This window comes from Pinus tabuliformis, chromosome 2_2 (genome assembly GCF_031772625.1).
Source record: "Pinus tabuliformis cultivar Carrire ecotype Pingquan chromosome 2_2, CPIR1, whole genome shotgun sequence".
Classification (NCBI taxonomy): Eukaryota; Viridiplantae; Streptophyta; class Pinopsida; order Pinales; family Pinaceae; genus Pinus; species Pinus tabuliformis.
In genome coordinates this window covers 281,280,219-281,307,670 of record NC_142300.1, presented here as the reverse complement: position 1 = coordinate 281,307,670, position 27,452 = coordinate 281,280,219, and the positions used below count along the sequence as shown (strand labels likewise).

General features: G+C 37.1%; 2 long non-coding RNA genes across 2 annotated transcripts; both read left to right on the top strand.

Annotated features, from left to right (window-relative positions):
* Positions 1-9,777: 9,777 nt before the first annotated feature.
* LOC149192407 (uncharacterized) lies at positions 9,778-10,181 on the top strand. The gene is made up of 2 exons (XR_016254883.1): positions 9,778-9,855; positions 9,931-10,181. It is a non-coding gene; the product is annotated as an uncharacterized LOC149192407 (long non-coding RNA).
* A 2,256-nt stretch (positions 10,182-12,437) lies between these two features.
* Positions 12,438-13,676, top strand: LOC149192406 (uncharacterized). The gene is made up of 4 exons (XR_016254882.1): positions 12,438-12,771; positions 12,876-12,903; positions 13,104-13,171; positions 13,247-13,676. It is a non-coding gene; the product is annotated as an uncharacterized LOC149192406 (long non-coding RNA).
* Positions 13,677-27,452: the final 13,776 nt, after the last annotated feature.

Genomic DNA, 27,452 nt, shown 5'->3' with positions numbered 1-27,452 from the left:
GGGTTTAATCTGCACATATGTTTTCTTTATTTTATGTTGACAACATTGTAATATATATGTGCACTCGTTATTATTGCGGCACTTTACCAGTCCGCCTTATGATTCAATGTCATGCTGTGAATGCATATTAAGGGTTTTCTATCAGGAATACATATCCTACTTTTCTCGAATCTTGCTGTGTCGAATGTATATTTCGCTTGCTTGTCCTGTAAATTAAACAGAGGGTCTACGGTATACCCTTTACATATTTCTAAATATCATTCTGATTATAAAGACTCGTCTACTCAGATTTATGTCGTATGGTCATTTCTAATTAAGATGCAAGGGTTTGATGTCTGTTTCTTCTTTCAATACAAATGCGTTTCGGTCTCTGTTTATACAAATACTGTTTGAATCTCTTTTTATATTCAGATAAGGTTAACAGTCAACTAACCCCTACTGTTCTCCATTTCTTCTCACAGAACAGTGTAATAGTTTAGCACAGTACAGTATAAGAAATAACTTCAGTAAATAAATAGTCTCACAGTAGGCCATACCTGCTATTCTGCAAACCTACTTGAGTGCTTGTCAATCCACCCGTCCGTAGGAAGTTCTTCGCTGAGCTTCCACCCCCAAGCACTTGCAGGTCCTACTCGACCGCAATAACACTGGTCTCGCCAGTCAACGCTATCTGATCCTAACCAGACATAGCGTGCACAGGAAAAATTCCTTTTCCCCTTATGCTATCTGATCCTAACCAGACATAGCATTTCTTTTTCTTTCCTTTCTTTTTCTCTGCCATCTGATCCTCACCCCCCTGTTAGGGTGCTTGCTGATCCATTTTAACCAATGCCAAGAATCAGTTGTAACTGATATGTAATTTAAAATTACTTTTACGCAGGTTTGATTAACTGATTGGTAATTTAAAATTACTTTACGTGGGGTTAATCACAATAGGTATATTACATACTCCCCCCCTTAACAGGAACACCGTCCTCGGTGTTCATTTTTCGTCGGAACTTGATATTTTACTTGTGGTATTACCATCTAATCCACACAAAATGTGATCCTTTCTCTTTGAAATCAACGATTTCATTCCAAGAAAAGACGACAAACAAAATAGTAATGATATAGTCATAAGAAATATCATTAGTTATAAGCATCAATAGTCATAATCATTCATAATTGCAAAAATATGCAACTTCTAATCGCCACCACCTGGCCCTTATTCATTCATAATAAACAATTCTCTGTGTCAACTTACCATAACTTACCATCTTATGCTTGAAAATCATGAATACTTTCATGTAAGCATTTTAATAGTAGTTGGAAATCTCTTCATTCCTCCACGGTAAGTAATTCCTGTAATATATGACTAACAAATTCAATTGCATTAGTCACTATATTTTGAGTCAAATGAAATATTTTTGACTATCAATTCAACTGTGCAATGCTAGATGATTTCTAAATCACAGTACTTTTACATGTACTTAAAGAGCACTAACACTAATCATCAAATGATAAATCACTGCTCACGTGCACACTGAACGAATTCTCACTAAAGACATCCGCAAAGTGCTTCTAGATGTATCAAAAGAGCACCTAGCTCTCTAATCATCAAAACAATCAATCACTGCATCATTTGAAAATGGTCTTAGTCCCTACTAAGACTTTCACAAGATTAATAATATGATAAAGGAATTAAAATTTCCAATAATTCCTTATTGAGTACTAAATTCATTTCCTGTTAAACGTGCATAACATATTTTACACAACCATATATAGAATTCATCTTTAACATATCATATAGCTGATTCGTTAATTTCTTTAACTATGAGTACCATAAAGGCTAAAGAATTCCCAACCCATGGGAACCGGTTTCCATAACCAAACCGAGTCATTTTCACATCCAGACAGTTTCTTCGATAGAGACCTTACCAAGTCTAACATAGAATTCCACTGGCCAACCAGCTCAAGAATTCTAGGGAGAGGAGATCTGGGCAGACAAGTACCATCAACCCTTCCGGGCAGGTAGCTGCCATCAACCCAACTCCGGGCAGACAAGTACCATCAACCCCTCTGGGCAGGTAATTGCCATCAACCCAACTCCGGGCAGACAAGTACCATCAACCCCTCCGGGCAGGTAATTGCCATCAACCCAACTCTGGGTAGACAAGTACCATCAACCCCTTCGGGCAGGTAATTGCCATCAACCCGACTCCGGGCAGACAAGTACCATCAACCCCTCCGGGCAGGTACTGCCATCAACCCAAGCACTTGCAGGTCCTACTCGACCGCAATTACACTGGTCTCGCCAGTAAACGCTATCTGATCCTAACCAGACATAGCGTACACAGGAAAATTCTTTTCCTCTTATGCCATCTGATCCTAACCAGACATAGCATGAATATTTTCTCTTTTAATACTCTTTCTCAAAGTAATTTACACAATGAACCATATGAACATTATCATTAGCACAACAAACATGCATGTATACCATGCATTTACACTTAACCCCAACATGGGTCCACAACATCAAGATTGATGGGAAACATATCCATCATACACGTTGTATGCATGCAAATTTTCCAAATAACATAATTCATGCATATCATATAACATCATTCTTTCTCATTTATAATTGTATTTCACATTGCAGCAATTTATGTGATGAGTTTTCTTGTTGCCATTAAGCTACCACTACTTAATCCCATCAGCAACGTTAGTTATAAATATGCATCAGTTAACACGTATTCCATTTCCCAGAATGTTCATGCATACAATATTGTCATGTATAAAAACATATGCAAATACTCATTAATGTATAAATGTCAACAACAGTTGAGTTAATACTCTCAACATTCCCAATTTTGCCATAGTCTGTTGTTCCAATTCAAATCATCATTAACGGAGTATTATCTTACGTTTACTATGGCTAGCTTTAGTCATGCATCGTTAGTGTAATTAAACATAATTTCTCTAACATACAAGAACATAACTCTTATGTCACAATGACTAATCTTTGTGCATACTATTGCTTATCATATAAGCCCTTCTTTAATGTATGCAACACTTATTCCCTTCACTAGAAGACCACCATCATTTCATACGACAAACCACATACCTCTTTCTTAAGGAAGTCATTTTAATCCTCATTTCTCTATCTTCTGATGTGAGGATTTCTCAAGATTCCCTTTCAAGAAATTATTAAAGATGTCTATCTTTCGGCATGAAAACCAAGATACAAAAACAAGGTTTACTTATCCTTTATGCATCAAATCAAGCAATCAACACAGCTCTTCCAACAAGACAATCTCTCCAAGAGATTATTATTTTCAAGGAAGCTATCATGACCACTTTCTCTAAGTACGTACAGTCTCATAATTCCAAAGTCAAAATAGCTACCAATATGCAACATGTGTTCTCCTAACACAATTACTTCACTTTAATGCACATAGTTCTTTTCATGAAACAAGTAAGGATTTTGGTTCTTGTATGAACACTATTCTAATGTGTCTTTAAAGAAAAGAACCTCTATATTCCATTTTCAAGAACTCTCATAAAATCCTGCATCTTCATACATGAAATATGCATACTCTTAGGATGAGACTATATTTATGCATATATGTAATATACTCTTTCCTCAAGAAATTAGGGATAAATATCTATGTGCCTAGAAGCACATCCTTAGTTATCTTTTATCATGCATGTAATGCATAATCATTTCACTAGAACTTAGAGACTAACTAGAATCATAATGCAATTAGCATATATATATATATATATATATATATATATCTATATATATATATATATATATATATATATATATATATATATATTTTCCAAGAAGCTTTTATCAAATAAAGATACATATTTTAATTCAAGCAAACTTGGCCACCTTCCATGCTATGTTCTCAGGACATTTATATACCTCATCCTCTTTCTCAAGAAGATACTTGGCTATATTTAACAAGGATTTTATAGACCAGAGACAAGCATTTCACACACAAGACTCACGTGGAGTCTTTCTAATAGGAACTACCTATTTTCTTTACCAAGAAAACATACAAGATAATCAATCTTTAACTGCATGCCTTAACACATTTTCTTTACCAAGAAAATCTATAAAAGAACCATTCTTTTATTGCATGCATTCAAATACTTCCTCTACTAAGAAATCATATAAAACATTCATACGTGTTCTTCAAGTAAGTGAACAAGACACTTATCTTATCCTTGGGTCAACATGCATAACTTAACAAGTTAAACTACCCTTACCGGAAACAATTGCTCTACTTATGCAATTAGAAGCATAATCTCCTAAGTGTCACACACGCACCAGAGTTACCACTTGATGCTAGATGCAACAACTATCATAACAGTACTATGTATCCATTTCAGAATAATGACTTCAAGGAGACATTACGAAAATCATTAACAGCAACACACTATAGTTATCATTTTCCAACTCCTTAAGCATGGTCAAGGGAATACTCACATGCACATCAAGCGCTATCTAGTCATTCCCAGACTCTTTTTCCCATCTCCGTCTGTCCCTACAGCACGGTCTTCTTCCTTCTCCTTGCTTCCTTTTCCTTTGGAAGCATCTATAGTTGGGGAAGGTAGTTAGAGTTCACTGACAACTGTATTAACACAGGTAGTCTATTAATGAATAATTATCACATGTAGTTATACCATGAATGGGTCCTAGAAATGTTACCCACTGAACATGCCTCTACAATTAACTTTACCCTGTAATGCAACATGCATAAGAAATCCATCATTCCCATAGTAGAGATAAATTCAACCATCATTAAATCGAGGCTCCAATGGTTTTTATCTCCCAACAAGTAATGATTAACATAAACAGATACCATGCTAATGGATTTCAATTAATTAGAGGGCAATCATCTTTAAATCTATTAGGACATAAGCATATACTATTCATCATGCATTCCCATGGTGAATAAAATTAAGAACTCTTCTCATAAACAACTAGAACTATAGCACAGAGAGAGTAAGAATCTTCACACACACATTCCATGCATGCGACATCAATCAACTTCACTTGTTTACGGATTGTAGCAATCTTAGTCCAATTCAATTAATGCATATAAGTTCCATGGGTTAGTCATACAACACTAACCAATCTCAACTACCAATCATCTTCATGCATCCATGATAAGACTGAATCAAAGTTAGTTATGACAATCAAGTCTCGCTGCTTGACTCATTGCATGTTTTTTTTTTTTTTTTTTTAAAAACAATTTTTCATCCTATTCAAGGATGTTTCCCCTGATTTATATTCATGCATTAGCCTATTAAGTTTCGTTCATTGTAATTTCAATCTAGTTCAATTTATGCATCATTGTTATTGCCATATTTGCAAATTAAAACTTGGTAGTTGATTGTCACTTCCTCAATGAGTGTTCAATATTGTTCTTAAGTGCGACAAAAGTTTCATTGTCTTTTTCCTCATCAGGAATCCAATGTTATGAATGTAGTTATGCAACAACTTATTACCTACTTCTCAAAGAAGTTATAAACATGAATCACACCTGTCATACCAAAAGTAGTGTACGACACAAATGAATATGCGAATGATTAAACTCATACCTGAGTTAATGCCTACTAATGGCGTACTTCAATATCCTTTCCGCTTACCAATTCCCAAAGGCGCCAGTATTGCAACCTTTAGCTCTGATACCAATTTGTCACGCACTCCCATATACTAAGTAAATTTTTTTTTTAATATTACATGGCAATCTTTTATCTTAACACTAAGATATGGTAAATACATGGGTTCATATAAAACATGTAAATTACATTACCTGATTTTAAACTATAAACTTATTACACAAACAGCGGACTTCCAATATCTATATATAAAAAGGTGGCGGCATAAATTAAAGATGATAACATGCATATGTGGCAAGTATATAGTTGCACGCATCACTATTAACCCTGGTTGATTGACGAAGTTATATGATTATACATATGTGCATAGCGTTAATTACATAACCCCTTAGCAATTTCCGCCACTACGAAGCCTTCGGCTTACATGCAATGCACAAAATTCAATTATCATTAAATGGCAACAGCTACCATTCGGATTTTTCCTATCCCGAACTTACCTGCATTCAATACATTCGTCCGGCCTCTGCATTTGGAATGATAAAGAAAGATGAACTCTATAACTCGGACTGAGACTAATATTAGCTGTTCCTTTCCTGAGAATAACATAAAAATAAGAATAACTCTATAAACAGAGCTCGATACTAGTTACTCATTTATAACTGAGTATAAGGAAGAACAAAACCCTTTTTATTACAACAGTCTTTTATATAACAGAGAATGCAGTCTTTTATATTATAACAGAGAATGCAGTCTTTTATATTATAACAGAGAATGCAGTCTTTTGTATTATAACAGAGAATGCAGAGATAGGCCTGCGATAGGGAAAACGTATCCCATTCCAAATGATTTGCAACCATTAGCATATAAGAAGCTAAACCAAATGTACAGGCCTCATTATTAAACGAGAATATACAGTTCTGTAAAGATTACTGAGAAACCCTAAGACGCGTTCAAGAACCGAACCAAGAAACATTACACAACAACATTTTAAGATGTAATGGACACAAGTGTTCCGCATCAAAAGGAAAATATAGAGACTATCTGTATATACTTTCACATTCACAGCAATGTCGAACTGGAGTCTTCCTTCACACTGTAATATATAAAACGCTCGAATGAATAAAGGTATTAAATATAGAAACCCTGGTGTAAAGCCGTGAGGAGGGCCTCAACGGGTATTTGAAACAGAATGCATTCATATTACTCTAAACATATTAGGTAAACGCTGAAATGAAACATGCATCATTATTGTATAACATATGTATAAATAATGGACGCCGAGGACAGAGCAGGGTAACCAGGGTTACATGCTCTCTCAGGCGGTTGTGGCCGGTGGAAACCCTGACCTGGTAACTATTGCAGCGGGAGCTTACGCTCAGCCAGTGGAGTAACCAAGCCGGAGTCGAATGGCCTTAGGGTCATTCATCTGAACGGTAGTAAAAACTCAAACATGTAAAAAAGATCTGGAAATACATTTATATTGTTCATTGGAAGCAAATGGCACGACCCATTGAAACCAATGACCAGACGGTCGTAAAGGTACTATATCCATATACAACAAAGACTAAACAACCATTAGAACCGAAGCCGAGCTCAAGAAATAATATTAGACTGTGTTTCAAAAAGAATAAAATGTCAGTACAGTGCCTGAGACAGAACTGTAAATCATTCATGAGCCAGTAATGCAACCCTCGGAGTCCTAGCGAAGGGTTAATATACAAAAGCTAACACTACATGCCTTCAATAGACCCTGAGCTTGTGCAGGGAATAGATTTGAGACTCAGTGTCGGAACCCCTGTCAAGCGGATGAGCACGTCTTAGACTCAACTTCACAGAACTCATATGTACAGCGGCCATAAGTGGTTGAAACTTACCCGTCGGTGAGGAAGACGAGGAGAAGAAGAACCCTCGTCCCTTATGGCGGAAGGATTCCATTTCTGCACAAAAACTACACACTGTTAGCATCATATAAACTTGGTATTAAAACTGTAAGGAATCCAGAGCAAAGAAACTAAACCATAACCATAACCGAGCTGCACCTGGTTTCTGCAACACGGCACCTTACCTTCAAACAGCAATGAGGATGAATGGTGGCCTGATCTGCATGCCTGAGGCCAAAGACCGATGCGGCGGAGCACCATGAGGCTACAGAGCTGGAACGAGGCGGAGGAAATGGAATAAACATTATGGCAACCCGAAAGTTTAGACAAGTTATAAACCCTCCAGAAGGTTACCGGCTCGTGGCTCATTGTGAACCCTTGATCTGCAGAAAGAATTGTCAACCATACGATTGCCGGTTTACCGTGGAGGTTCTCTGGCGCGAAAAGCATCAAGGCCGAGGAGTCAGGGCCATGTACAGGACGCACATGGCAAGATTGCCATCTGCCGCACATCTTTCCAAATGGACGATGGAGGATGCATACACCTGGTCCGGGAATACGGTGGCCGGACAAACAATCAAACCCGATCTCTCGGGATATGTAATAAACATTCCATGATCAACATTGCATACAACTATATATATTGCGTGGTCAACGATTAATCTTTTCCATAAGCCGTGGATTATGCCTTTTTCATTCACAAATAATTAGGGTATAATGTATATTGAATCATTGAAGTCATGAGTGTGTGGAACGTAAGTGGATATATATGTGAGTGCGAATATAACAACATATATATCAAGCCATGAGTACAACAAAGTAGCAATGTTTAAGTATTGGTAAGGTTTGAATGCATCCAATAATGTGTAAGTCATAGTAATAATGCTTAGGTAGAAAAACTAACATTGCTGTATTATAATAAAAAAAAAAAAAAATTATTTGTGGAAGCGTGACAAATTGGTATCAGAGCTAAAGGTTGCAATACTGGCGCCTTTGGGAATTGGTAAGCGGAAAGGATATTGAAGTACGCCATTAGTAGGCATTAACTCAGGTATGAGTTTAATCATTCGCATATTCATTTGTGTCGTACTCCCATATACTAATTTTTTTTTTTTTTTTAATATTACATGGCAATCTTTTATCTTAGCACTAAGATATGGTAAATACATGGGTTCATATAAAACATGTAAATTACATTACCTGATTTTAAACTATAAACTTATTACACAAACAACGAACTTCCAATATCTATATATAAAAAGGTGGCGGCATAAATTAAAGATGATATCATGCATATGTGGCAAGTATATAGTTGCACGCATCACTATTAACCATGGTTGATTGACGAAGTTATATGATTATACATATGTGCATAGCATTAATTACATAACCCCTTAGCAATTTCCGCCACTACGAAGCCTTCGGCTTTCATGCAATGCACATAATTCAATTATCATTAAATGGCAACAACTACCATTCGGATTTTTCCATATCCCGAACTTACCTGCATTCAATACATTCGTCCGGCCTCTGCGCCAGCATTTAAGGTGATTCCTTCCATCCAATAAGACAAGTGGCAGCAGGCGCGCAGCGGTGAGCGAAGCCTATTCAAAGTTAATGAACCTCAAGGCAAGTTTGGTCAGGGTATAAAGAATCAAATCCTAAAGGTGAGGAGCGGAGCGGTTGGTAACAGTGAAGTAAAGGCCACAAGTATAATAAAAATCAATGTTATGCCCACGTTTGGTACCAACTGTTCAAACCTGCGTCGTCCATTTGGCAAGGTGGGCGGCTGTGATGGCACTTGGCCATGTGCTCCCGGAGCTCGAGGTGATACAGTTTGGCTTCTCGGTGATGTTTGGTTTCGCGCCCATCTCCACCAACTATCGAACGGTGAACAATGCATATGGCAGATCGACGGAGGAATTCATGCCACGAATCGATCATTGGTATGGAAGGTTTATAATCCTATCCCCTTTCTTTCGGGTTCTATTGTTCATTTGGTCCTGCGATGAGTGTGCTGTAGCTCTGAGTTCCTGAATAGTTCTTATGCAATTTACAGCTGCAGTCAGGGTTACGAAACGGTTTAGGTATGCGTTCCATTAGAGTTTGCAATGCTTCAATGTTTACTAGCGGTAATACGCCATTTCTCCTCATATCTCTAATTATTACAGTCCCTTTGTCTGTCACGATTTCCAGCTATTACTTATCGGTTTTGGTTTTTATAATGCTATTGTTCCATACTGCATTTCGTTCTCAGGTTTTCTTAACTAATGGTTTCCTGGTTCAGGTAAGAGGCTGCCATCGCACATTGAGGGCAAGGGTAACCTCCAACATGTTGTCGGCCGCCCTTAACCAGGTATGCCCATTACTGTAGGTTATTTTCCATTCTCAACAATCGAACCGAAGTCTAAATCCGGCTTCCCTTGATCAGGGTTGTCAGACTTTGACTGTTTCGATTCAGATTCCGCATATACCAGGGTTCTCTGGCAATGAAACGACTTCTAACCTTGCTCAAGCGGGACTCCATCGTCGAGAAGCACAGCACTCTGAGCTTCGATGGATTAGTTCAGGAACTATTTTAGCATGTTTATTTTAAGCTTTAAACCATCCGGCTCATTATGTCTACAGACAAATATTTATGAACGAACTTAATGTTTGACTCTGACATAGATTGCTCTATTAGTTAACCTCCCGACCGTAGGAAGACTTCTCTCATTGATCTTCCACCCCCAAGCAATTGCAAGTAGGTTGCGGAAGAGCAGGTATGGCTCATAATGCTCACACCTACTAGAAATACTTCTGTTATTATTCTGTGTCGAAGGAAAAACCACTGGTAATAACTGCTACTTTCTTGAGAATATATGATAAAGATGAGTAATTTCTAAGACACAGACAAAGACGGTTATTAGCTGTTCTTTCTTAAGTATAAGATGTAAAGAAGATTAATTTCTTTAACTCGGACAGAGATTAATATTAGCTGTTCTGTTCTCGAGGATAAATGATAAAGAAAGATGAACTCTATAACTCGGACTGAGACTAATATTAGCTGTTCCTTTCCTGAGAATAACATAAAAATAAGAATAACTCTATAAACAGAGCTCGATACTAGTTACTCATTTATAACTGAGTATAAGGAAGAACAAAACCCTCTTTATTACAGCAGTCTTTTATATTATAACAGAGAATGCAGTCTTTTATATTATAACAGAGAATGCAGTCTTTTATATTATAACAGAGAATGCAGTCTTTTGTATTATAACAGAGAATGCAGAGATAGGCCTGCGATAGGGAAAACGTATTCCATTCCAAATGATTTGCAACCATTAGCATATAAGAAGCTAAACCAAATGTACAGGCCTCATTATTAAACGAGAATATACAGTTCTGTAAAGATTACTGAGAAACCCTAAGACGCGTTCAAGAACCGAACCAAGAAACATTACACAGCAACATTTTAAGATGTAATGGACACAAGTGTTCCACATCAAAAGGAAAATATAGAGACTATCTGTATATACTTTCACATTCACAGCAATGTCGAACTGGAGTCTTTCTTCACACTGTAATATATAAAACGCTCGAATGAATAAGGGTATTAAATATAGAAACCCTGGTGTAAAGCCGTGAGGAGGGCCTCAACGGGTATTTGAAACAGAATGCATTCATATTACTCTAAACATATTAAGTAAACGCGGAAATGAGACATGCAGCATTATTATATAACATATGTAAAAATAATGGACGCCGAGGACAGAGCAGCGTAACCAGGGTTACAAGCTCTCTCAGGCGGTTATGGCCGGTGGAAAACCCTGACCTGGTAACTATTGCAGCGGGAGCTTACGCTCAGCCGGTGGAGTAACCAAGCCGGAGTCGAATGGCCTTAGGGTCATTCATCTGAACGATAGTAAAAACTCAAACATGTAATAAAGATCTGGAAATACGTTTATATTGTTCATTGGAAGCAAATGGCACGACCCATTGAAACCAATGACCAGACGGTCGTAAAGGTACTATATCCATATACAACAAAGACTAAACTATCAAACCCGATCTCTCGGGATATGTAATAAACATTCCATGATCAACATTGCATACAACTATATATATTGCGTGGTCAACGATTAATCTTTTCCATAAGCCATGGATTATGCCTTTTTCATTCACAAATAATTAGGGTATAATGTATATTGAATCATTGAAGTCATGAGTGTGTGGAACGTAAGTGGATATATATGTTGTTATATTCGCACTCACATATATATATAATTTCAAATAAAGTCCATGGTTATGGTCTCCCATTTCCATTCCGGTATGGGTATTGGCTGTAGCAATCCTGCAGGGTGTTGATGTTCAGCTTTCACTTGCTGACACTCCAAACAGCGCGCCAGGTATTCTACAACATCCTGTTCACTTATTCCCCGCACCATCTTGACCTCTTCCCACCATAATGTGGCTTTCGCTTGCAACTGGAATATAGCCAGCCTTGCCTTCAGATGATGATCGTATTCGTATACCTGAAAACACTTATTCATATTAATCAGCCATGCCTCTGCAGCTTCTTCAGATTCTCCATCAAAATGAGGTGGTTTAATCTTTTCGGGGTCTACGGCACTCCCATATACTAAGTAAAAAAAAAATTTAATATTACATGGCAATCTTTTATCTTAACACTAAGATATGGTAAATACATGGGTTCATATAAAACATGTAAATTACATTACCTGATTTTAAACTATAAACTTATTACACAAACAGCGGACTTCCAATATCTATATATAAAAAGGTGGCAGCATAAATTAAAGATGATAACATGCATATGTGGCAAGTATATAGTTGCACGCATCACTATTAACCCTGGTTGATTGACGAAGTTATATGATTATACATATGTGCATAGCGTTAATTACATAACCCCTTAGCAATTTCCGCCACTACGAAGCCTTCGGCTTACATGCAATGCACAGAATTCAATTATCATTAAATGGCAACAGCTACCATTCGGATTTTTCCATATCCCGAACTTACCTGCATTCAATACATTCGTCCGGCCTCTGCATTTGGTACCAACTGTTCAAACCTGCGTCGTCCATTTGGCAAGGTGGACGGCTGTGATGGCACTTGGCCATGTGCTCCCGGAGCTCGAGGTGATACAGTCTGGCTTCTCGGTGATGTTTGGTTTCGCGCCCATCTCCACCGACTATCGAACGGTGAACAATGCATATGGCAGATCGACGGAGGAATTCATGCCACGAATCGATCATTGGTATGGAAGGTTTATAATCCTATCCCCTTTCTTTCGGGTTCTATTGTTCATTTGGTCCTGCGATGAGTGTGCTGTAGCTCTGAGTTCCTGAATAGTTCTTATGCAATTTACAGCTGCTGTCAGGGTTATGAAACGGTTCAGGTATGCGTTCCATTAGAGTTTGCAATGCTTCAATGTTTACTAGCGGTAATACGCCATTTCTCCTCATATCTCTAATTATTACAGTCCCTTTGTCTGTCACGATTTCCAGCTATTACTTATCGGTTTTGGTTTTTATAATGCTACTGTTCCATACTGCATTTCGTTCTCAGGTTTTCTTAACTAATGGTTTTCTGGTTCAGGTAAGAGGCTGCCATCGCACATTGAGGCAAGGGTAACCTCCAACATGTTGTCGGCCGCCCTTAACCAGGTATGCCCATTACTGTAGGTTATTTTCCATTCTCAACAATCGAACCGAAGTCTGAATCCGGCTTCCCTTGATCAGGGTTGTCAGACTTTGACTGTTTCGATTCAGATTCCGCATATACCAGGGTTCTCTGGCAATGAAACGACTTCTAACCTTGCTCAAGCGGGACTCCATTGTCGAGAAGCACAGCACTCTGAGCTTCGATGGATTAGTTCAGGAACTATTTTAGCATGTTTATTTTAAGCTTTAAGCCATCCGGCTCATTATGTCTACAGACAAATATTTATGAACGAACTTAATGTTTGACTCTGACATAGATTGCTCTATTAGTTTCTTGTATAATGAGGTTAACCCTTTAAGTTTGGTTTGTTCCCATTCTCTTGTTTACAGTCCTCTCGGACGGGTTTTATCCTCTGTTTCCTAGATTTATATTCTGAGCTTTCCACACAGAATGTTTAATATACAGCTATACATTTTCATTATGATACATTTTGGTTTGTTTATGATACCCTGCGGCTCGTTTTCCTTTCCGTTCAACTGTATAGCTAGGGGTTTATTTGTAAGTCGGTCTGAAGAATGCATACACCACGGTTAACATACTATTCTGGTCATATATATTATTTATTTGTTGGACGGTCAATACGTTTGCTCTGGATATGTATTCTGTGCATGCAAAATTGCAGAGTTTGATTTCATAATGTATAAGGCTCTTGTCGTTCTCCGGCTCCGGCTATCCGAGTCCAGGGTTTAATCTGCACATATGTTTTCTTTATTTTATGTTGACAACATTGTAATAAATATGTGCACTCGTTATTATTGCGGCACTTTACCAGTCCGCCTTATGATTCAATGTCATGTTGTGAATGCATATTAAGGGTTTTCTATCAGGAATACATATCCTACTTTTCTCGAATCTTGCTGGGTCGAATGTATATTTCGCTTGCTTGTCCTGTAAATTAAACAGAGGGTCTACGGTATACCCTTTACATATTTCTAAATATCATTCTGATTATAAAGACTCGTCTACTCAGATTTATGTCGTATGGTCATTTCTAATTAAGATGCAAGCGTTTGATGTCTGTTTCTTCTTTCAATACAAATGCGTTTCGGTCTCTGTTTATACAAATACTGCTTGAATCTCTTTTTATATTCAGATAAGGTTAACAGTCAACTAACCCCTACTGTTCTCCATTTCTTCTCACAGAACAGTGTAATAGTTTAGCACAGTACAGAATAAGAAATAACTTCAGTAAATAAATAGTCTCACAGTAGGCCATACTTGCTATTCTGCAAACCTACTTGAGTGCTTGTCAATCCACCCGTCCGTAGGAAGTTCTTCGCTGAGCTTCCACCCCCAAGCACTTGCAGGTCCTACTCGACCGCAATAACACTGGTCTCGCCAGTCAACGCTATCTGATCCTAACCAGACATAGCGTGCACAGGAAAAATTCCTTTTCCCCTTATGCTATCTGATCCTAACCAGACATAGCATTTCTTTTTCTTTCCTTTCTTTTTCTCTGCCATCTGATCCTCACCCCCCTGTTAGGGTGCTTGCTGATCCATTTTAACCAATGCCAAGAATCAGTTGTAACTGATATGTAATTTAAAATTACTTTTACGCAGGTTTGATTAACTGAGTGGTAATTTAAAATTACTTTACGTGGGGTTAATCACAATAGGTATATTACACTAAAAAACAATTTATTGAACAAATATTGTACTATTTATTTTTTAATAGAATAATAAAATTAAAACTATAAAAAAAAATTACAATGCTATTATTATTAGGATTCTCTTTAATATGATATATAAAACGAAGATGAATAACAAAGAAAAGGATATTTTTCTATTTTGAAAAGACACAAAAGAAAGGAACACGGAGCACGTTTTCTTTGAATTTTCAAAGTTTAAAAACTCCAAAGTTGTTGTCGTCATTGAGTTATAGAAACAACCATTCTAAAATTTTGGAAACAACTACGCCGCCTTTCTTTCCTTGAATTTCATATATAATACAACTTGATTATGGAATATATTCGTCTCTATTTTAATAAAATTTCAATTATTTTTCGTTAGGGAACCCCCTCCACCTGTGACACCAATATATCAGACAAATCTCCAGCAAGGATTCCCTTGCAGTTGCTTTTTGTTTTTAGTGAATCACGTCATACAAACTCAAACTCTCTTTACCCATGGAGGTTCCACCTCGTCAGGTTACCAATTGAGAGTACGGTTTGTGTCATGGGACACACGTATCCCACATGGGTTTCACATGCACCCATTCATGTGATGCTATAGGGATGCCCATGGCTCTTCTGATATTCTCAGTTTGTTGTCTTCCAGCGGGGACTCTTTACCATGGATTCCTTTGAAGTTGTTTTTCAATGTCGGATCTACCTCTATCTCTCATCTTTGGGTTGGTTTTCGACCTAAGTCTTTTATTTGGTTTTGTCCCTCATCTCGAGCTTTGTCTATTAGATATGGATCTGTAATCTCATCTTATTCTTGGTATCTTTCAACAATTCTGTCAAATGATCTAACACATATTTTTCACCAACATTACCGTGGATTGAAAGTAAGGTTACAATTTTACCTTGGATGCATAATATCATAGTGGAGGTCTGAGTTGAGAAGTTTTACTAAAGAGGACACACTCGAATGGATTAACAATAGAATTTCAACCTCAACTTAATTTTTAAAGCAAGAAATTCTTATTACATGTTGTTTTTTTTTTCTTCTTCTTCAGTACGAAAAAAAAACTTGATTTATATTATATTAGAAAATAGATATACATATGCTATAATTCATATCAAGTGCTTCTTTGGTCAATCAAAATACAGATCCCTTGAGCTTTAAAAGTCATACAGATCCCTTGAGCTTTAAAACTCTGCTATGACCGGGAAATAAGCAGTCCATAGTCCGTTTACATCATGAAAAACCAAATACCAAAATAATTTAATACAAGATGAATTCCGGTAATTGGAAATGAAGGATGACAATAGATTCATATTTCAACAGCTACAAGTCAGTAATATAGATATGCATCAATTCAGAACTGTGTTGTTGTCTTGCATCAATATTGAGTTGAGGTGATGAAAAGCAGAGATAAAAACCACACAGTGTTGATGTCGCATGAATCAGTTGTAGATTTGTTACTCCCACATGAGAGTCTTGTAGCATTTGAAGGCAGTTACAACGAGACCATTTCTGTTGGTACAATGCACCCCGGTCAAAACAGAGATATAGGTACTTAAAATTACACCATCTAACGAGGAAACTAGTAAAAGTCCCTCGTAGAGGACACTGTTTATGCTCAGTGGCTAGGCAAACAAGTTCAAAAAGAAAAATGAAGAAATAGGTAGTTATCCAATAATGTCACAAAAATTTAAACACAATTGATCAACCTTAAAAGGACCTATCTGTATGCCAACTTCGCACAATGTGCTGCCATATGAAGATTTTGGACATATTGAACTACATTATGGAGATTATAAGCCTATATAACAAAATTTACAAAAAAATTGTGAAAAAACATGCAGAGAGGAAATTTAACCCGGATTTGGAAAATCCCCCATATCAAATGTGTTTTGCTCCCATGAGATCTCTAGATACAATTTGCCAACGCGAGCTTGCAAACCTTTTTTAGATAATCTGTCTGCTTCCTTGTTAAGGCTTCTTCCAATGTGTTGGATTGTATAGCTATCTTGACATTGCCATAGAAGTTCGATTCTTTCCATCCATCCTTGAAGTTTGGGATTGTTGATGGATGCCCTCCCCAATACTTGATCAATTATAATCATCGAATCACCATATATGTGCAGAGTGGGGTTCCCAAGGAAGTTGTTGAACCATAGGAGACCCCAGAGAGCCACTGCTTCAGCTTTTGTGTTTGTACCACCACCACAGTTCCACTACATTCTGTATGACAAATCGGCATTTATGGCAATCCAAAATCCACAAGCAAAGGTGTTACCTTGTGTGGCCCCATCAAAAAAACCCATGGGGTATGTGAATTGAATATCATCCTTCATTTTAGGGTCACCTTTAGAACGTATAGGTTGTGTAGAAAAAAGAAAGAAAGATTGGAGGCAATTTTTTCAATTATCATAGAGAACTCCTCCCTACAGTTCTGGAAAATACTTATGTTTCTACAATTCCAGATTGCCCAGAAGAGGAAGAGAGGAATAATTCGCCAGGCAGACTTTCAATGAATCTCTAACGCAAGAGTGTTTAATATGTGGGAAGCCAAATAGGGAAGTAGTCTTTTTCCAAACTTGAGTGGTGAAATGACAGTGCAGGAAGATGTGATCATTATCTTCTGTATAATTTTTGCATAAGTAGCATATACCAGGGCCATACCAATTCATTTTTTGCAGGTTACCCCATACAAGATTCCTGTTATGATAAACAAGCCATATGAAAAGTATAATTTTTATTGGAGCTTTAGCTTTCCAGAAAGCATAAAGAGTATGATGCTCCCCTTTTTTGGCGACCATATTTGATAATGCATGATAAATGTCCACCACAATAATGTTATCAGAAATCATTTTGCCTAACCATATAATTCTGTCCTGAGTCCCTGATCGGCAGATGCCAAGTTGCTTCATTGTTGAGGTGGTATAAAACCATTCCCCTTCCAAGTGGTCGGTTAACCCCAACTCGAGGGCACTTTTCCATATGGGGAGCGTACCTTGCCAGCCTTTTATGACTTGGCCCCAGAAAAAGAAACCATGCTCGTTCAGGTGCTGGATGATAATGTCACAAATGGAGAAGTTCGATTCAGCACCCAATATTGGGTCAATGGCAATAAGAATACTATTTCCAGACTGGAATTTCCATGCCAGATGCTGAATGAAAAGTTTCTCGATTTTTAGGAAACTTAACCAGATTGTTGAACCTTGTTTTATACCGATTGTTCCAAATCGGTACCAAAAAATGAAGTCTTTATTCTTTAAATACTTATGATGGATAATCTTGCTCCATGTGCCTGCTCCAAATAAACCCCTCCAGAGAGATTTGATAAGCAATGCCTCACCAAAACAACGAAGGTCCAAAATTCCCCAACCACCCATGTCTTTTGGAAGAGTAATATTTGATAGTTTGGTCAGATGGAATTTTTTTTTTTATTGTGGTTGCCCGCCCAGATGAAATTTGTCATAAGTCGGTTTATGTCACTAATGATGGAGGTAGGAATATGAAAAAGATGTGCCCAATAGACACCCAGTTGAGATAAAACAACTTGAGTAAGGATGGCCCTACCCCCTAAGGACAGGCATCTAAATTCCCACCCAGAGATTCTATTATAGAATCATTCAGTTAGCCATTTCCAATAAAAAAATTCTATAGCAAGAGGGTTTAAGTCGGTAACCAAGATATTTCAATCCATTTTGCATAGGTCTAGCCTCAATTCCAAATAAGTCTTTAATATATGCAATAGTTACCATATCAGATTGACTATGATAAAGAACAGATTTATTGGAATTCATGTACAGTCCCGAAGCATTTTCAAATCTACTGAAAATATGAAAAAGATAATACCAGGAAAAATGGCAAAGCATACCCATTATAAGGATGTTGTCAACAAAGAGGTTATGAGAAATATTGGTGTTGTTCCCTAGCTTCAATGGTTTGAATTGGTCCTCCAGGACCGCTTTTCTGATATGTAAACTCACACAGTGCATGACCAGGATGAATAATAAAGGAGATAACGAACATCCCTGACAAAGACCTCTGCCAGCCCAGAAGAATCTTGTTGGGAATCCATTGATAATGATAGCATAATTTACATTATCCACACAGGCCATGATCTAGTTAATACACCTAGGGTGTAAACCAATCTTGCTAAGAATTAGTCTAAGAAAACCCCAATCCAGACAGTCATATGCTTTACGAAGATCAACTTGAAGAATAGTCACGTCCATGTTTTTGTGTGGATGGAGTGCATGCTTTCCTGTGCATTTGCCACAACATCGTGGATGATTCTGCTCGAAAAAAATCCATGTTGTTCAGGGGATATGAAGAGAGAGAGAGTCCTGCGCAACTGCCCCGCAATAGTCTTCGATATGATTTTATAGATGACATTGCACAGTGAAATAGGCCTGAAGTCCATGAAACTTTCAGCAGATTTGTTTTTAGGGATGAGAGTGATGTATGTGGAAGTAATCTTATGATGAATGAAGCCAATATTCCTAGATTCTTCAATCATACCCAGTAGGACCATCTTGATAATTTCGAAGAAGTGAGAGAAAAGTTCGATAGTCCACCCATCAGGACCATAGAAAATTTTAGGTGCGAATGTTCGCCCTTTGGCGAAATTAAGGGGTTTCTAAATTTTTAGTGGGCGAATATTTTGTATCATAGCACTTTTTTACAAATCACCTCAAATAGCCCACCTTATTTTAATGTAGAGGGTAAAAAAGGTAAATTTAGCCCTTGAAACTAGGAGTTACAACCTTCCATTTGCCCATTTTCAAGAATAGGTTTTATTTAAGTGAATCCATTCGCCCATTTTCAAGAATAGGTTTTATTTAAGTGAACCCTATGGGCAAAATACCATATTTATAAACGAGGTATGGTAAATTAATAAAAATATAAATAAATGAGAGGTATGGTAAATAAATAAAACATTTTTTATATTTACTCCATAAGTCACCTTATATACATGCAAGGGTGTAAACAAATAAAAATATAAGTAAAGTGGAGGTATGGTAAATAAATAAAACGTCTTTTTATACTTACTCAAAATATGGTAAATAAATAAAAATATAAATAAACTAGACGTATGGTAAATAAATAAAACCTCTTTTTATATTTAGTCCATAACCCTCGTTCTATTTATGAAGGCTCAAAAAAGAGGTTTTATTTAAGTGAATCCTATGGGCCAAATACCATATTTGTAAAAGAGGTACGGTAAATTAATAAAAATATAAATAAACGAGAGGTATGGTAAACAAATAAAACATTTTTTTTATATTTACTCCAAAAGTCACCTTATATTTACGAACACTCAAAAAATGCGTTATATTTAGGTGAAACCTATGGGCAAAATACTATGGGACAAATGCCATGGACTAGATTGTTATTAATACCATGCAAAAAACATTATTAACCCTAATATTAGTATTAATAAAAATAAAAATGGCACATGGTATTGACCCATGGTATTCACCAAAATGGCACATGGTATTGACCCATGGTATTCACCTGGAATGTAGCCTATTTAAATGGGGGAATTAAACCAGCATAGATCCATCTTTACTCTGGATCTACTAACCCCCGAGAGGTATCAAATATCGTGATATGCAAACTAGCATAGAGTGTAAAAATATTTGATCCGTCTCGGGGCTTGGTGGATTTAATGTATGTTAAACATTTTAGCTTGGTTAAAATAAAAAATAAAATAAAATTCAACTATTAATTTTATTAATTTTTATAAATTACTAATAGTAATTTTTAAGCTCCAGGTTTATGATAACCCATGGTATTGACCCATGGTAATACCATGGTATTCATGTGAGCATAGACTATTTAAAGGGGAAATTCTATCATCTTAGATCCATCTTAATTTTGGGTCTACCAAGTGCTCGAGGGATAAATAGATTTCATCCCCCTAAGAGTGGTAGATGTGGAGTTAAGATGGATATAGGTTGGTTTTTATGATAATGAAGATATTAAATAGACTTAGGAAATTATATTGTAAAAACATCTTAAGGTGAATGGTTAAAACATAGACATTGGACAAGTATATTTGTATACTTCTGTTTTAAACTGAAACAAATCCAGGGCTATAAGGAACGGATTGATTGCACTAGTCATCCTTCTATAACTTTCCAACATATGCTGGAGTAAAAAAATTGTAATTTGAGTAATTTTTCTAACTGCAAACAGGGACATACTTGTGTATTAGCAAGGTGTTTACGAGGTCCCTAGAAGTGATGAATTTGAATTTTTCTTGGTTTTATATATAGTATTAGATTTTTTCTCATGCTTTCTGTGAATGACACAGGTCAATTTTATCCTACACCCACTAGGTTATCAATATGTAATTTTGGTAATTTTGATTTCAAAAGATATTTTAAAGAAATGCAATGATTTCATTTGTGTATTCAATAAACACAATATTCTAATGGAATTCTAGATTTGTGGTTTACCTATATAGATTCCATGGAGAAGTGTTAGTGGTGTGACATCAATTGTCCCCAAGCAGAGGCTTTAGTTTTACTCTTTTTGGAAGTAAATACTTTCTTCCAACATTTTTGAGTTCCATGAAAAATTTGAAAGTCCTAATAGTATTCAATTATGGGTTCAAGAGAGACGTAGTATTCAATTATGGGTTAAAGAGATCCACACTGAATGATCTATCGGCCTTATCTTCACTTAGTTTAAGACTATTCACTTGGAGAGCCTGCATGTGCCCCCACTTCAAGAGCATAGTAAAGTCATGTAGAACTTATAGAAGCTATCTTTAAGCTTTTAGTGAAGAATGGAAAATGTCTAGGTTCAATAACAACCAGTCGAGCATTAAGCTTCCAATAATGCTAGATTTTAACCTGGAGCACTTTTGTGATTTGGAGGAGATGCCCCCTCGTATTTGTGACACATCTTCAGTTGTGAATTGTACTACTACTAACTGTCATTTCCTTCGAAAGTTACCTTATGACTTGGAGAACCTCAACTCTTTAAGAATGTTAAGGAAGGAAAGAAAGTACATTATGCTAAGTTCTCTTATGTTTTTCAAGTTTTTCTTGGATATCTACAATGTTTCAGGTAGGAAAGTACATTCTGTTAATGAAAATTTGTCTTGATAGAAAGGCCCAATTTCAATTCTAATGCTTTCAAAAAGCATTGTATAACTATAATGTTTCTAAAAGGAAAGCATATTTTTTCAATTTAAGTATCATGATCCCATATTCCAACTTATTTTTCAGTAACCCATTAGGCTTTGTGGCTTTGAATAAATCCATGTCTTTTGATAAGATCCTCTTCCAAATTAGAATGCAGTTTCCTTTTGGCAATAACCACATACAATGTCTTGATTTTGTTATTGAGAAAATAGAGGTTGTGAAACAAGCTTGTGCCATACAAGGACTTGATTCATTGATTATGTATCAATTATGGCTCTTGATGTAACAATGTCTTGATTTTGTTGCTTGAAAATAGAGGTTACGCTTTACTATTTCACAGAATTTCTTACAATCTTTCCATAAGTATTGATTTGTAATCTTAGTCATTGAGGGATGATAGTAATGACAAAGGTAATATTCCATGGTTTGAAGTTACCCTCTTACTAAATATTTAAATATATCACCACAATTTCACTGTTAGTTAAAGGAATTGTATTTGATTTGTAAACAATTCATTGCTTGATTTATAGATTTTGATTTCTTCCCTTTTTTATTTTTTTCTCAGATTTGGTATGAGATATCTTCCAATATTTGGGTTCCCTAATTTCCCCACCATAGCTATGAGGTTCAGATGCTATCATTAAATATTCTCAGAATGTTACAACTTTTCTAGTAAGTATGCTTTGAAACATTGTTGTTGCTTTTCCATGGTGTTCATGCAAATAAGCACTACAACTAGTGCCATTATTTAGATTAAGTGCTGAAATCTAGGTGGTCTTGTAATGATGGAGTGATTGTTTTCTAGCTACTAAGGCCATATGCATTTTTATCTCTTATGTTGTCTTGAGATATTCAAATTCAGAATAAGAATTGAGGTCTCGTTTCCACTGTAGATTGCAGTCAGTTTGTTGAACATAATATATAGTAGATTATATTTTACTAATCAATTGTGGATGTGATCCCTTGCAGGAAAGGAAATTCAAAGTGACTTTGATTTCACATTGATTTGTCAAAACATCCACACAGGAAAGGAGATTCAAAGTGACACTGATTTCACACTGATTTGTCAAAATGGAGGCAAGGGAAAAGGAAAATTTGTATTCAACAATGCTCTTAATTTCATATGTACATGCATAGACATATTAGTAGAAAATATTGAAGGGTTTCCTGAGTAATATTTTCCATTCCACTACATTCTTTACAGCTTGTAAATAAATAACTCGGAACAATTCGTTACACTACTTGTTATTCTTTATTAATCAATGGTTAAGATTTTGATATTGAACTGGCTAAGATTTTTCTTCCTTCTGTGAAATTGTGTGTTCTATAATGCTTCTTTTCCATTCACTATGTATAGCATATAAAGTGTGTCTAATGGAGTAGGAAGATTGGAAAGTCTTGTGATCCTTGAACTATGTTACAAGGCAGAAACCCAACGGGGAAGGGTAGGTGCATCCCCACAAAGGGGTCACAAATACCAAAGTTGGTATTGGCTAGTGCCTTGAGTTAGAAAATTTCCTTTACCCTTGTCTTAACAGTGAATCCGAAGAGGATTATAATATTATCTTTATAAGATTTATATCAGTTAAGATTGATGAATAAAATTCATGAGACATGAGCTAGGATGTCCTTGCAAGGTGGTTATTGATTATTGGAAGCTATGATGGCCATTATGTCAGGCTAGGTGGTCACACTCCCTTGATCGTGAGCATGATTGTGATCAAGATGGAAGACTTCATAGTCTAGATTGATTGTTTAACAGTGATAATTAGTGGGCTCATCCTCAAAAGCTTCTATTTCACTAATCCTTTTTATAGAGTTGTCAGTTTCAATTTCCAAAGGTTTTAATTACACTATAGAATTGAGTTCTAAGAGAGTTGTGATTCACAGTGTTAAGTATAGCAGCTATGACACTTGAATGAAGACAAGCATAGTAGATGTATCAGACTCTGTTATAAGCTTACCTGCATATTATAAGGGACTTGGTTGGCTTTTTTTAAAATTTTATAAACAAGTTCCATGTCGTGGAAATGTGAAAAAAAACAGTGATATTGCCACCATGTGGCTCTTGTCATATATGGTTTTATACTCTTTCAAAAAATCTCTAAGAGTTCACAATGCTAAGATTCACTAGGACCTTACAAAGTTTTATTATTTAGTGAAAGACTCACCAAGATCTCACAAGATTTTATAATTGAATAAAATATTCGCCATGCTTGATGAGAGATTCGCCAAAAAATTATATATACATATTATATTATTGATAAAATCGCCTTCCATTTTTCCTATATACCATGGAGATTCGCCCATTTATTATACATATAAATTTAGAGGGGGTTCTTAAAATTTTCCCTAATCAGGACCGAGACTTTTGTCACTCTTAAAAGACTTGAGGACTCCCAGTAGCTCATCTTCAGAAACTTCCTTAAAAAAATCCTCATTTTTCTCCAAATCAAACATGATAGGGTATGGATCAATTCCCCAAATCATATCTTCCACAAAAGAATTTTCATTGCTTCCATAAGCATTTTGAAAGAAGTTTATAGCAGCATCACTTATTTCTTCTTGTGTCTGGGATATGCGTCCATCTAAGTCAGTGATTTTCCATATGGAATTTATATTTCGGCGGTAGTTTGCATATTTGTGGAAAAATTTTGTGTTTCGGTCACCTTCTTTTAACTAGAGTGCCCTGCTCTTTAGTCTCCATGTAGATTCTTCCATCATTAGAATTTGCTTCTTCCTGTGTTCCAATGCTTGAATGTTAGCTCGGATGTGATCAGGAAAGAAATGGGTGGACATGGAGGCCTGGAGAGAGTCCAGACATTTTTGTATTTTCACAAGCTCCTTTCTACTGTCCCTAATTTTCTTTTTCTGCCAGTATTTAACAGTTCCCCGGAGGGAGTCTAGTTTCTCCAGGATATTGAGCATGGGAGAGGATCCTGTGACCTTAATACTGCCCCATGTTTCGAGCACCAACTTATTAAAGTCAGGATCCTCCAAGATTGTTCTATTGAATTTGAAAGGGAAACCCGAGCAGAGTTCCCTTTTCCTCCATTGCAGAGTGATGGGCCTATGATCCGATATAAAGTTACTGATGGTGTTAACCTGGACATCCCCAAGTGGTCCAGAAATTACTCATGGATCAGGAAACGATCTAGTCTCTTAGCAACACAGGTAGATCCAGAGCGTCCATTGTCCCAAGTAGGGGCAATTTTGGAGGGGCAAACATCCACAAAGTTGTTCATGATGATGGCATTCTGAATTTTCCCAGCCAGTGGATCGACTTTCATGAAGCATCCACAAACTTCATCAAGATTGATAGTACAGTTTAGGTCTCCTGCTATAGTGAGCATCTCTAGGTCCATCAAACCTAACGATATGAACCGGTCCCAGAAGTTCCCCCTATCTTTGTATGGGGCATATATGTTTAAGATAGGTACATGACCTAGCAGGCCACGAATACTACCTTCCAGTAGTATACCAGCGAAACATTCAAAGGCCTTAATGTTGATCCAACTCGGATCCCATGAAGCCACCAAACCACCCGAGAGGCCCATGGCAGCAGTTGTAGATATATACTAGTTCGAAAACATTTTCTGAAAATATTGAATAGTGTCGGGAACATTATGCATCATTTCTTGAATAAGGATAATGAAAGGTTTTAAAGATAACAACAGGTTTTTGAGGGCTAAATATTTTGGGGCATTCCCCAGACCTCAAATATTAAGGGAGATGATGCACATCATGGAAGGTCTTTCTCAAGCATCTGTGCTCTAAGGGCCCGTGAGGGGGAGATGTCAACAATGGGTATATCAATAAGAAACCTATCCAAGGGGGAGGAAAAAGGATTTTTATTGGATCAGTCCCCGAAAGTGGCGACTGCCATGGTTTTGCTTCTTGCACACTGTAATGTTTCTCGTCGAGGTCGGCCTAATGTGGGGAGATGAGCTACCTACGGGTTTGTGGATAGTGAGGGTACGGAGATCAAGGATCTTCCTTTGTAGGAGGAAGTCTAAGTCACTCCTGACCGAATTTGTAGGCGAAGCTGTGGGAGAATTTGGAGGAGTAATTCTAAGGCATGGGCCTTTATCTTTTGATTGTCGGCGAGGTGCAGCCAGAGGGGTAACGTATGCAACTTGCGAGGTGGACAGAATGTTTAGATATGGATGCGGAGCTGTAAAGGGAATTGGTATGTCATGGTTAGTTGCAAGATTGGGAGGTGGATGACACATAAAAGTTGGTGGGTTGTCAGAAGAAGGGAAATCCAATTTGGCCGAATTATTCGATGATGGAATGGTAATGGGCGAAGAAACAATTGATCCAAAAAACATGAGGAAGGTGGGAATTCTGGTGTGAGTGCATACCTAATTGATGAGGAGGATGCTTATGTGGCATGTTCTTTTTAACTTTTAGACTCTGACGACCCATATCTGAGTGAGGCCCCGTGTCGCCATTATATCATCTTCTGCCATGGAAGCGTCCGCCCGGACGGAAAGGGCATTGATCACGCATGTGTCCAGTTCTGTGGCAGAAAGAGCATCTGAAGGGAACCCCCCAATAGTCCAATCTTTGCTAAAGGAAGGTGTCACCCCAATGAAGTTCGATGTGATCAAGGATTCCCCCTCTATAATACTTTTCAATGAGGATCCAAGCTACCCTTTTGTCCTGTGCTCCCAAATAGCGAGGGTCCACGTAGATAAATTTTCCGATGGCGTCACCAATGTCAGCAAGTGCCTGTTTGGTCCATAATTCCAGAGGGAGTCTTGGTAATTTTACCCATACCAGCTTGTTGGAGGGTGTATTACGAAGGGGATTGTACCCGATGTACCACTTATGGAGGGCAAGGAAACTTTTTCCATGAATCCATGGGATGGCTATAATTTTCTCAAAGTCTTCATGACTGAGAAAATGAAAGCTGTACCATCCCTTTAGAAGCCTAACAACCGTAGGCATATACCCTAACATCAATTTCCATTTCTTATCTATCCATTTACATGTTTCAGAGTCCTCCATCTCCGAGAAATACCATCTACCAATTAAGGCACGTTTTTGGAGACTTGTAATATGGTCCGCCAGGGTATCATTGTCCAAAGTCAAAGTCGGAGGTGGAGGAGTGGTTTTAATGGAGCGATGTTTTGAACGTCGATGTTGAAATGTAAGTCCACCACCCAATTGATCAGGAGGCATTTATGCGGCATGTAGCACACTGTCGTCACCCAAGATAGTGTGCCATGCATCAAGTGAGTGTGGACTGCTTTGGCCTACATGGATATCAGCACCAATCTGATGGGATTCGGCCTCCATAGTGGCACGAATGAGAGCAAATATGGCAGAAACATTAGAAGGATAATCAGCCATGAATTAATATTTCAGGGTATGTATTGGCGAATAAGTCAGCGGATTCTGACAGCTTTTTAAAGAATTTCAGATCTGACGTTAGGGAA